This window comes from Chiloscyllium punctatum, chromosome 45 (assembly GCF_047496795.1).
Source record: "Chiloscyllium punctatum isolate Juve2018m chromosome 45, sChiPun1.3, whole genome shotgun sequence".
Lineage (NCBI taxonomy): Eukaryota > Metazoa > Chordata > Chondrichthyes > Orectolobiformes > Hemiscylliidae > Chiloscyllium > Chiloscyllium punctatum.
Genome location: NC_092783.1, coordinates 6,668,473 through 6,680,703, shown reverse-complemented (window position 1 = coordinate 6,680,703; position 12,231 = coordinate 6,668,473). Strand labels below are relative to the sequence as shown.

Below are 12,231 nucleotides of genomic sequence, written 5' to 3'. Positions count from 1 at the left end.
GAGATTGGACAAATTTGTTTTGTATTCACTTGAACATCAAAGGATGAGGGCGACCTCATAGAAGTTTATAAAATTATGAGAGGTATGGATAGAATGGAAAGTTAGTCTTTTTCCCAGAGTAGAAATGTTAATTACAAGGGAACATAGATTTAAGGTAAAAGTAAGTATGTTTAAGGAGATGTGAGAGGCAGAATGTTTACTCAGCGGGTAGTAAATACTCAAAATGCATTGCTCAAGGAGGTAGTAAAGGCAAATATAATAGCAATGTTAGAATAGAATCGCTGCAGTGTGGAAGCAGGTCATTCAGCCCAACAAGTCTACACTGATCCTCCAAAGAGTATCCCTCCCAGACCCATTCACCTATCCTATTACTCTACATTTCCCAGGACTAATGCAGCTGACCTCCACATCCCTGAACACTATGGGCAATTTAACATGGCCAATTCACCTAACCTGCATATCTTTGGAGTGTGGGATGAAACCAGAGCCTCCGGAAGAAACCCAGCCAGACATAGGGAGAATGAGCAAACTCCAAACGGACAGTCATCCGAGGGTGGAATTGAACCTGGGTAACTGGCGCTGTGAGATTAGATTAGATTAGATTACATTACAGTGAGGAAACAGGCCCTTCGGCCCAACAAGTCCACACCGACCCACGGAAGCGCAACCTACCCATGCCCCTACATTTACCCCTTACTTGACACTATGGGCAATTTAGCATGGCCAATTCACCTGACCTGCACATCTTTGGACTGTGGGAGGAAACCGGAGCACCCGGAGGAAACCCACGCAGACACGGGGAGAACATGCAAACTCCACACAGTCAGTGGCCTGAGGCGGGAATTGAACCCAGGTCTCTGGCGCTGTGAGGCAACAGTGCTAACCACTGTGCCACCGTGCCGCCCTTTTTATGAGGCTCGTGACATATATATGACTAGGCAGGGGATATTAGTATACAGACAGGGTAGAGGAAAACAGCTTTTAGTTTAGAAAGGCATTGTCTTGGTGGGATGAAGGACCTGTTCCTGTGATGTACTGTTTCTTGTTCACTTAAAAATCTTTTCGCTTCTACAGTTGTGCCTTTATATTTTCTTTCACAAATTAATTAATTTTTTCAAGATCTGAAATGTTAGTGGTTTAAGTATGTATTGGAAAATTAGTGTCAAGAGGTTTATGTATTGGAAAATTAGTGTATAAAATTATTTCCTGATATAACAATTAAATGCTTTTAGTTAAGGCTGAGGAATGTATTATTCACCTGTTCTATCTTCACCTGCTTTGTCCTCTACTGAATGACATGGTGGTACTGGTGTTGGACTGGGGTGGACAAGGTCAGAAGTCACACAACATCAGGTAAAAGTCCAATAGGTTTATTTGAAATCACAAGCTTTCGGAGCACTGCACCATAACCTGGTGTTGTATGACTTCTGATCCTCTCCTGAATGTACTAACTCCCAAAGGCACTAGATACTGCTTGGTCCTTCGTCTAAGTACTTGACTTTCATTGCAGAAATTGGCAACTTACTTAAAATTTGAGGAATTGTGGGGAATCACAAACCCATGAGCAATCAGAATTCAAGTAGGTTATTGTGTATAAATTGGATTCTGAAAAGTACATTAGCGTTGGTGAGTCACTATTCTTCATTATAATAGAGCATACTGATTAACATGTTGGAAGTAGGCTTTTCTAAATAGTAGCTTTATTTAAATATTCATTCATAGGACATAGCGCCATTGCTTGAGCCAACAGTCATTGCCCCAGAAAGTAGTTAAAATGCAACCATATTGCTGTCGATCTAGAATCACATGTAGGCCAGAATACAGATTTCTGACCTTAAAGGACATTAGTAAACCAAACGAGGTTTTGCAAACATTAAGCTAGTGGTCACCATTAAGCTAGTTTTTTATTCCAGATTTTTATTGAATTAAACTTTTATCATTTATCATGGTATGATTTGAATCCAACTCTCCATGCCTTGGGTTCTGGATTACTAGTCCAGTGACATGTCTGCTATTAATTACTGCACAGTAAAGTATGGGCTAACAAACTAAACCCATCATAGAGTTGTTAAAGTCAAGGAAAGGATAGATAATATTTCTCAGATGTCAGTATTAGGATCACTGCTCTTTTCGATAATTGTTAATAACTTAGCATGCATAGTAATTTAAAATTTATCGATAGCATGCACTTAGAAATCTAGTAACTAATGAGAATATTCAAACAGACAGGAGGGTATAGACAGACTTGTGAAAAGAGTGGGCATGTGGCTGATGAAATGTTATGCAGAGAAGTGTGAACTGATTCATTTTTGATAACAAAACAAAAGAGGTAACACAAACAAAATGATAGAATTTACGTGTGGGGTGGTGGGATTTGGAGGGGAATGCAGGAAATGAGAAACCTGTACATGCACAAATTTTTGAAAGTAGCATGGCAACTTGAGAAAGGTGTTAAAAAGAAAATGAATAGCATCCATGGCTCTTAATCAAAACATAATGTACAACAACAAAAAAAAGAGGGTGTTATGGTAAATGTTTATAAAACACTAGTTAGGCTTCACTTGTACTCTATCTAATTTAGGGTACCACATTTTGGGAAGGATACACTTGACTTATGGTACCAAGGTGAGAAGCTTCAGTTCTGTGGAGAAATTGGAGATGTTCTCAAAAGAGCAAAAACATTGAAGAGAAGGTTTGATAAAATTGTTCTAGACCATGAATAGCAGAAACTTCATGGAAGGATTGATAATCAGATTTAAGGTGTATGAGAAAGAAAGCAGAGGCAATGTTAGGAAACACTTCTTTATGAGTAGTTGTGATCTTGAATACGCCAGCTGAAGGAGAGGATTTAGTGGTGGCATTTAAAGGTAACTTGAAAAAGAAAATATATGGCTATGGGCAAGAACAAGGGTGTGGGGCTAAGTGGTTAGCTTTTTGGTACAATGAGCGAAACTGTCACTTTTTGTGCTATATTAGTCCATAAATCCATGGCAACAGAGCTTTTAATATATTTTGTATTATGATGCACAGATCAAAAGCAGGTTCAACTTGCACACAACATCATGTAAATTGCTTTTGTGGAAAAAGGTTTATTGCAAGATTTGTACATTAATAGCCATCTTGCAAGTGAATGTTCTAAAGAGATAAAACGGGAATTCTGATGTGAATGAACAAAGTATGATATGTGCACATTTTCTTGTGTGTTTTTATGTCTACAAATAGATGTCATCATGCAATAAGAATGGTTGTTAAACTGTATATATTTTTGAAGTTGGATATTACCTTTAGTATAAAGAAAAAGTGAAATTAAGAGAAACATGCAATGAAATAATACACTGTTGAGGTATTTGGCCAAAGTGTTATATTTGGCCATAATAATTATTCTTACAGGAAAAAGGGGGATGCTCCTGCAAAGTTCAGGGCTTGAAATAATATTTAGTTTCTAGCATATTTTTGTGAATTAGATATATATGTTAGAATGGATGTAATAAGTTTGTGGTCTAATGGAGTTGGTAATTAAAATATTGCACAGAATTTTCAATATCAGCATAGTCAGGTTAGATATGTAATCGATCATTGTAGCTTGTTTTACTGCAAAGTTGGATACTATATTCAATACTGATATAAAAGCTGGCATTACTCTATGCATATCACGTGTGATTCAAGTCATATAACATGGGACAGTTTAACAGAAGGCGCACAAATGCTATATCTCTGAAACAAATAGACTATACAGTTCGTCCATGACTAGTATTCTTTTGCACCAAACCCAACTAAGATCATAACAATATAACAAAAAATAAGATGAAAATGCCATCAAAACTCATCATTCCACAATTCAAACTCTTATTGCATTCAGTTACATTTTAAGCCTCTCATCATACATATAATTAATGCTGTTGCTTATTCTAAATCTCTTATCACTCTTCTTTGTTTTACATATGTTTCAAGTCACATTCGTATTCTTTGCTTGATACCCAATGCTTACAGCCTCCTGGTCTATTTGAGGTAACTTATAGTCATATCTAATCATATAATATTTTACATGTATCAATGATGTTACTCGAATTGGCTAGTTTATATTGTATAATAACACAAGCAATAAGAGAATATTTGAAAAGTCATCTCCATTCATGCTTGCAATTGGACTTGTTGCTCTTTCCTATGATTTAGAAAGGAATAAAAGTCAAACAGCTGCTCTTCATTTAACAGGAATTTACAGCTGGAAGAATTTCATTGCAAATGGATAAATATGATGAAAGTAAAGAGTTTTTGGATATTACATGCTGTTTCCCTAAGAGAATATTCTGTACTTACTTAAAAGGGGTTGGCCATACTGGAAACAAAACTGTGTGCTAGGTTATGATGCATCAAGGTAATTGGAAAGGATGTTTGGACGTCTCTATGAGCTGGACTGTCTCCCATGAATGAGTGTATCCAGATTGTTGTATAGATTGATTATCAATAGCATATTTTAATTCTACCAATCTAAGGGCAATTATCATGAATGCTTGCTAGTGTTGTACAGGAGCAAGATGTTGCAATTAAAGATAGGAAAGTGTGTATCTATTCTTTAGTAACAACAGGTTCATTTGAATTTCAGTTTACTATTACATAATCCTCAAGTTTTCAGTCTCATAAACTCAGAGATAACTCCTTGTGAAAATTATTAACATATTATAAATAATCATATGATAATGAACATGTTGCTCGTAGTGGTCGCTAACTTAATAAAAGTTGCTTGTACTAAAACCATCTAGTTCTTTTATAAATATATTCAAATCTAATTTAGTGTTGTAACTTTAAATATGATTTTTAAAAGTTTCTATTCAACTTAAGCTTATTTTTGAAATGAATGTAATTAAGTTTAAAGAAAATCGAGGAGATAGTCTGTTGTTAAATTGCACCAAAGATGAAAACAGAGAAGAAAAATCTATCTGGACCTCCTTCATTGGTCTGTCTTTGATGTAAAGGCCTCAGAATGCTTAAACAATTTTCAGAGCACACCAGTTCTCAGTTCACAAAGGAATCTAGTAACACCCACACTGGATCTACTTTAATCAATGGGCATATCGTTTAAAAAAAAACGATATGCCCATTGTCATTTGTGCATTCTGTTGCATTCAATATTAAGATCCACTCATGAATGTGAGAGTTTCGTCCCAGCAAAATAAGCTTCATTCAAATTATACCAGACAGATAAATAATTGGATAAACTCATAACATTCCACAAAAGAACATGCAATATTATGTGTCTTTTTCTCAATTCATGTTGGATTAATTTTACTCTATTGTCCTAATATATAATTACGATAATATAAACCATTTTTCTATCACTGGTATAAAGTGCTACATCACTTTAATCAAACAAGAGGAGGAAATAGTTCAAAAAGTTACTTACCAACAAAAGGAAATCATTTAAAATGTGTTTTACACCACAACGGCAGCAGCTGACTGTTACTCAAACTGAGTCCATGAAGTTTATTTCTAAAAGTGCAGAGAGCACACAATAGAATGAGATAGAACAAGGGCAGGAACAGGCACGTATTTTAAAGAGTTTCACAATTCCATCGGCACACTTCACACTGCAATGCTTTCAGGAGCAGTCAAATTGGACTTTGAAAACCAGTTCAACCGCACAACTTCTCAAGTTTAAACCCATTCAAGGCAAAGCTAAATTTCTGGCCCCTTTGTGTTCTCTGTTTGCTGCTCTATGTACTCACCTAAAGTTAAAGTTAAAACATTCAGTAGAAAATTGGAATTGCTTTTCCCTTCTCTCTCTCTCGCTCTCTGTAGTAATCCCTGCCTATACTATACACTGCTGCATTTTCCTGAATGTTCAGGAAGCTGCTTATCAGCAGAGAGGTTCTTCTCACTGTTCGCTGCTGCTTCCTCCCACACCACCTACACACGGGCCTACGCACTTTCATCATTCTACTTCACTTGCAAGCTGACAAGGTGAAACAAAAGGTCACATTAAATGTACATGGCAAAAAAAAAAATGGAAAATTGGTGATACAGCCTAAAACATCTATTTTAGAATGTTGCAACATTTTGAATGCCAGTGTGAACCTTTTGCCAAATGTATGAGCTTTCCACATTTATCAGTGTATTTTAAAAACACACACACACACACCAAAACACCAGGTTACAATTCAGAAATATTTAGTTTGAAATATAAGTTTCCTTTATTAGTTAACAAATCAAAAGACTTATATATTAAAATACTGCACTTAACTACAATGCTTAATAATATTTCTGACACCTAAAACATATTTTCATACTAACCATGTGCACCATATAGTTAACTCAGAATGCTTTGTGTTTTTGAGGGAAAATATATGAAGCTCAGCATTTGAAGTTGAAAGTGTTGAAATATTTACATTGAAAATCTTTCTTAATATCTAACTCATTTTGGAAAATCAACATGTACTTCATGTAACTGGTAATAAAGAAATGTGTTTTAGTTTTATTTGAAAAATAAATGAATTTCTTTTAAATCTTCCATTTGGATTTCTTCCATTTATCAGAAAATGAATAAAATCACCTTTGCATCTTGCTGTCAGGCCAAGCTGTGATTGAGAGTAGGTAATTTCTTTATTCCATTTTGTTAACAAAATGAAAACACATAGCCACATTATCACAGTGTGATTCAGCATAAGTCTAATTCTGTTTTATTATTGTTATAGGAAGGATATTATTAAACTAGAGAGGCTTCAGAGAAGATTTAACTAAAATGTTGCAGGGAATGGAGGATTTGAGTTATAAAACTAGACTGGGAAAGGGTGGTAGTTTTTTTCACTGGAGCATAGGAGGCTGAGGGGTGACCTTATTGAGGTTCATAAAATCAGAGCGGCACAAATACGGTGAACGACAAGGATCTTTTCCATAGGGTAGGGGAGTTCAAAACTAGGGACATATTTTTAAGGTGACAAAGAAAGCTTTAAAAAAGATGTGAAGGGCAACGTTATTTACAGAGAGTAGTTTGTGTGTGAGATTAACAGCCGGAGGAAGTGGTGGGTGCAGGTACAGTTACAACGTTTAAAAAGACATTTAGATAAGTTCATGAATAAGAACAGTTTGGAGGGATATATGCCAAGTGCAGGCAGGTGGAACTATTTTAGTTTGGGAACATGGTCAGCATGGCCTGGTTGGGCCGAAGGGTCTGGTTCAATGCTGTGTGATGTTATGACTCAATGATTCTACTCAGTAAGCATATTTGATCACAAAACTGGAACAAAGGTCCAGAGATTTAACAACTTTAAAGCACATCAGAATGTAATTGCTAGCACTTAACCTGATATGGTCATGACTGCAACACATTATATTGGTTTGGAATTTGTCAGAGATATGTTCAGTAAATTCTGATTCATGCAGAACAGGTTGAATTGGCACTCTACCAAGAAAGGGCACTTCTTGCTTTTTCACTTTGTAGTTAGTGCCTGAAGTGCATTACTACATCTAATTGTGTAGACATCACTGATTGGCTCCTCCGATTCACATATCAGAGATCAGCTTTTTCTGTTTCTGGCTAGACTCCTGGGTGCAGTTGCTTGAGAAAGTGAAAGAAATCTCCTGAGTACAAAGAACAAAGGGAAGGAGAGAGTTCAGGTGAGAAGGCAAAGGAAGAAAGACACCAGTCAATTTGTTCCACCTCAGCATGGTGAACCATAAAGTGATTAACAACTGAGTCATGAAAACGTTTATCTTCCAGAGTAATCATTCAGAAGAAAAGTAAGCATGGTAGTATTTAAAGAAATCAAATATAAATCAACTTCACTGCATTCCAATATTATCTGGGATCACAGGTTGATTTCTTGGGCGTGCAGGACCCAGGGAGGCCCATTTCTCCCTTCGCCCCTTTCTGATCCGTTGGTCCACCCCCAATAGTTTTCTTCCATTCTGTGAACAAATTATTCCAAGAATGCTGATGTAACTTTGCTGTGATTATCATTCACCAAAGTCTCCCATCTATTCCCTCTTTTTGCAGTAATTAAAACAAAACTGGCTTCCATTTTTTTCCCCACGTGCCTACAGACCCAGCATGGGGCCTCCAAACACACAGGGCTCAAGTCATTAACCTGATTTGATCTCCCCTGGGATTGTTCTGCTGAGTTATCATTGTGCTCAGATTGTCCATCAGTCACAAATGCCTTCCAAATATAGAGGGCTGTTGTAGGCTGCAGCGGGACATTGACAGGATGCAGAGATGGTCTGAGAGGTGGCAGATGGAGTTCAACCTGGATAAATGTGAGGTGATGCATTTTGGAAGGTCGAATTTGAAAGTTGAGTACAGGATTAAGGATGGGATTCTTGGCAGTGTGGAGGAACAAAGGGATCTTGGTGTGCAGGTACATAGATCCCTTAAAATGGCCACCCGAGTGGACAGGTTTGTTAAGCAAGCATATGGTGTTTTGGCTTTCGTTAACCGGGGGATTGAGTTTAAGAGCTGTGAGATCTTGTTGCAGCTCTATAAAACTTTGGTTAGACCGCAATTGGAATACTGTGTCCAGTTCTGGTCGCCCTATTATAGGAAAGATGTGGATGCTTTAGAGAGAGTTCAGAGGAGGTTTACCAGGACGCTGCCTGGACTGGAGGGCTTATCGTAAGAAGAGAGGTTGACTGAGCTCGGACTTTTTTCATTGGAGAAAAGGAGGAGGAGAGGGGACCTAATTGAGGTATACAAGATAATGAGAGGCATAGATAGAGTTGATAGCCAGAGACTATTTCCCAGGGCAGAGATGGCTAACACGAGGGGTCATAGTTTTAAGCTGGTTGGAGGAAAGTATAGAGGGGATGTCAGAGGCAGGTTCTTTACACAGAGAGTTGTGAGAGCATGGAATGCGTTGCCAGCAGCAGTTGTGGAAGTAAGGTCATTGGGGATATTTAAGAGACTGCTAAACATGCATATGGTCACAGAAATTTGAGGGTGCATATATGAGGATCAATGGTCGGCACAACATCATGAGCTGAAGGGCCTGTTCTGTGCTTTACTGTTCTGTTCTATGTTCTATGTTCTAAATGCAGCTCTTGCTGTTATGGGCGTTAGATCAGTATAAACACTTGTAACAAATGGTTGATTCTGTGTTAATGCTGAATGTTGATTTTTCCTCAACAAAACTATTTCATCAGCCAAAACTTCTTTTGGGACTATAAGAATTGCTTCTGTGTTTCTTGCTGTTCCTCAGTTGAAAGCCGGTTCAAAAAAATCATCTGGAGAAATAGGGCACTTTTCTTTAACTGAAGCAGAAAAATATATTCAATTCTAATGTGCTTGATTGCAGGACAAATCCAATCTGGCCAGTTGCTGTTCTACCCCTAGTTATTAGCTCAGTGCTGGAAGATGCCATTGACTGTGCTGTCAAGTGACACAAAGAGGAAGCTGGTTACGGTTTTTGAAGGCAAATGATCTCAGTCGCAAAAGTTCCTAATACCATTCTAGCTTCAGCAGCTTTATCAATGATCTTTTCTCTAACATGAGGTCAGAACTGGAAATATTCGCTAATGATTGCATATTGCTCAGTCCTGTTTGTGATTCCTCAAATACTGAAACAGCTGTCCATTTGCAGCAAGATCTGAGCAACAGTCAAGCTTGGACTGATAATTGGCAAGCAGTATTTAGGCCATACAAATACCAGAAAATTATCATGTCCAACAAGAGAGAATCTAACCATTTTCCCTTGGTACTCAACAAGATTGTTATTGCTGTTATTAAAGCCCAAAATCCATTGAGCAGAAAGAAAACTGGACCAGTCATATAAATTATGTGACTACAAGAGTAAATGAGAGACTACAGAGAATAACTCACCTTGTGCATCTTGGAAGCAGTTGATCATCTTCAAGGCACAATTCAGAAGTGACAGACAACACTCAAAAGACCTGGATGAGTGTGGATCCAGCAATGTTCAGGAACCTTAACACCAATACTTGATTGGTGTCTCAAACATCAGATTAAACACTTGATTTCTTCACCATTAATGGTGCAAGCAATAAATTCACTGCAGCAACTTACTAAGTCTCTTTTGACAGCACATTTCAAATATTAGTGTGACATAGTGGGTCAGTGGTTACCAATGCTAACTTACAGCGCCAGGTACCCAGGTTCAATTCCACCCTCGGGCAACTGTCTGTCTGCAGGTTCCACATTCTCCCTGGGCCTTTGGATGCTCTGGTTTCCTCACCCAGTCAAAAATTTGCATTAGCCATGGGATACGTAGGGTTACAGGGATAGGGTATGGGGTTGGGACGGGGTGGGATGCTCCTTAGAAGGTTAGTATTAACGTGATGGACTGAATGGCCTGCTTACACAGTGTAGGGATTCTGTGAAATCCATGGCCTCTCCAATGTGGAAGGACAAGGAACTAGACACTTTGAAGTACAACCAGATGCCTCTCACCCCCAAAGTTATACATCATCCTGACTTCAAACTATATAGTCATTGCTTCAATGTCATTGGGTCCAAATTCTAGAACTCCACTGTGGATGTGCCTCCACTAGATAAATGACAATGGTTAAAGAAGGCAGCTTGTCACCACTTTCCAAAGGCAATTAAGGACAAAAAGGCTGGCCTTGCAGGTGATATTCAAATCTTATGAAAGACTTATTTCTAAAAAGTGACTAGAACACAATATTTGATAAACACTTCCAACATGTAGAACTATATTTGTAGGTTGTGGCATCTTAGGAATACTTACTCTTATTTATTAAGATAAACTAATGGTGGAGGAAGCACTTGCATTTCACCACATGGTGAAAGGAGAAATCAGAGAGCCAGAACATACAAATATAGTGCTAATACATCTCTGGAGAAACAATGGTATGGGACGAGTTGGACCAAAGGGTCTGTTTCTCTGCTGTAAATCTCTAAACGATGTTTTTGGTCCAGTGGTGGTTATACTGAATCTTTTGGTAAATTATTCAGCAGATTCCCATGACCTCAATGGTTTAACAAGTAATATGTGGTGTGGGGTGCCAATCCATTAACTTCCACCCTTAACAGAACAAGCAGGGCAAAAGTGTTTGATAGTTCAGCTGTGGTATGTTGTTGTGAGGGCCAAAGCAATCTTTCAAAATTTATAGTTATATTAAAGATCTGTTCCCACTCTTAATTTTCCAATGATGTTAGGAGGGGTTACTTAATTTGAAGTATCATAATCCATCACATTTACCTAATTTATATTTAAACAGGAAATATTTGAGTCACCATTGCTTGGATTACTTGTGCAAATTTTTAATTAACAAATATTCTAATCATTTTAAACTTCACTTTTCAATGCAGTTACTAATTACCCTGGCTTCATTTTGAAGAAATAAAAAAATCGAATATAATCTCACACTGTCTGCCAGATTGCCTGAATCCCAAGTCTGTCTGATATTCACTCTTACATAAAACACTTTAGGGGAAGAAATAAATTTACAAGGTCATAGAGAACTGCTGAAATTAATCCAAATAATTGCAGACAGGCTTTTAGTGAAGGGTGAGAAAGTCACCAGTGTTTGCTTATTTTGGATATAAAATTGAACCCTTGCAGCAGTGGAACTTTTTCATCATGTTTTAGCTAAGCGTCTCTTTTTCTCAAAAGGTAACTAACATTCAAAATGAATTTTCCTGCCAATGACAAGTGAATCAGATCATAGTCTTGCATGTAAAAGTGATATAGTGACCATGAAATAGCATGTCTTGGGGTAAATTACTATCAGGTATGCAAAGGATCAAAGTTAAAGCAATAAGTTAAAAGTTTGAGCAAGTTGGGGTTTTAGTACTTAAGAAAAGTGAAGAAGAGGAAAAAATCCTTTAGATATATTTCATTGAGTCTGCGGTATAAGTGTATATCAATGACAAGTAAACACACATTAAACAAATATGATTCAAGTTCATTGTTGTGACAAGCCCAGAAACTGAACTGGACCAGCCATATACATACTGTAGTCACAGGAGCAGGTCCAAGATTAGATTCTATGGTGAGAAACTGACCTCCTGTTTCTCCAATGCGTGTCTACTATCTACAAGGCACTACTCAGAGGGGTAATGGAATACTGTCTGCTTGCTTGGGAGGGTGCACCTCCAATGACACTCAAGAAGCTTGACACCGTTCAGGACTAAATGACCAAAAATTGATTGTCATCCCATCCACCACTTTCAATATTCACTCCTTCCACCACTTACGTGATGTATTATCTACAAAGTGCATTATTTACAAAGTGCCCTACATTAAGGCTCCTTAGCAGCAT

General features: G+C 37.6%; 1 protein-coding gene and 1 long non-coding RNA gene across 2 annotated transcripts in view; one reads left to right on the top strand and one right to left on the bottom strand.

The window, feature by feature from the left end:
- LOC140467136 (receptor-type tyrosine-protein phosphatase R-like) overlaps window positions 1–5,877 on the bottom strand; it is a 94,752-nt gene extending 88,875 nt beyond the window's left edge. Inside the window, exons 1-2 of the mRNA XM_072563208.1 lie at window positions 5,724–5,877; window positions 5,402–5,487 (exon numbers count right to left, since the gene is read on the bottom strand). The gene's annotated coding sequence lies outside the window, so the exon portion shown is untranslated. The remainder of the gene's footprint in view (window positions 1–5,401; window positions 5,488–5,723) is intronic.
- LOC140467137 (uncharacterized) overlaps window positions 1–12,231 on the top strand; it is a 70,648-nt gene that overhangs the window by 14,400 nt on the left and 44,017 nt on the right. The window lies entirely within an intron of this gene.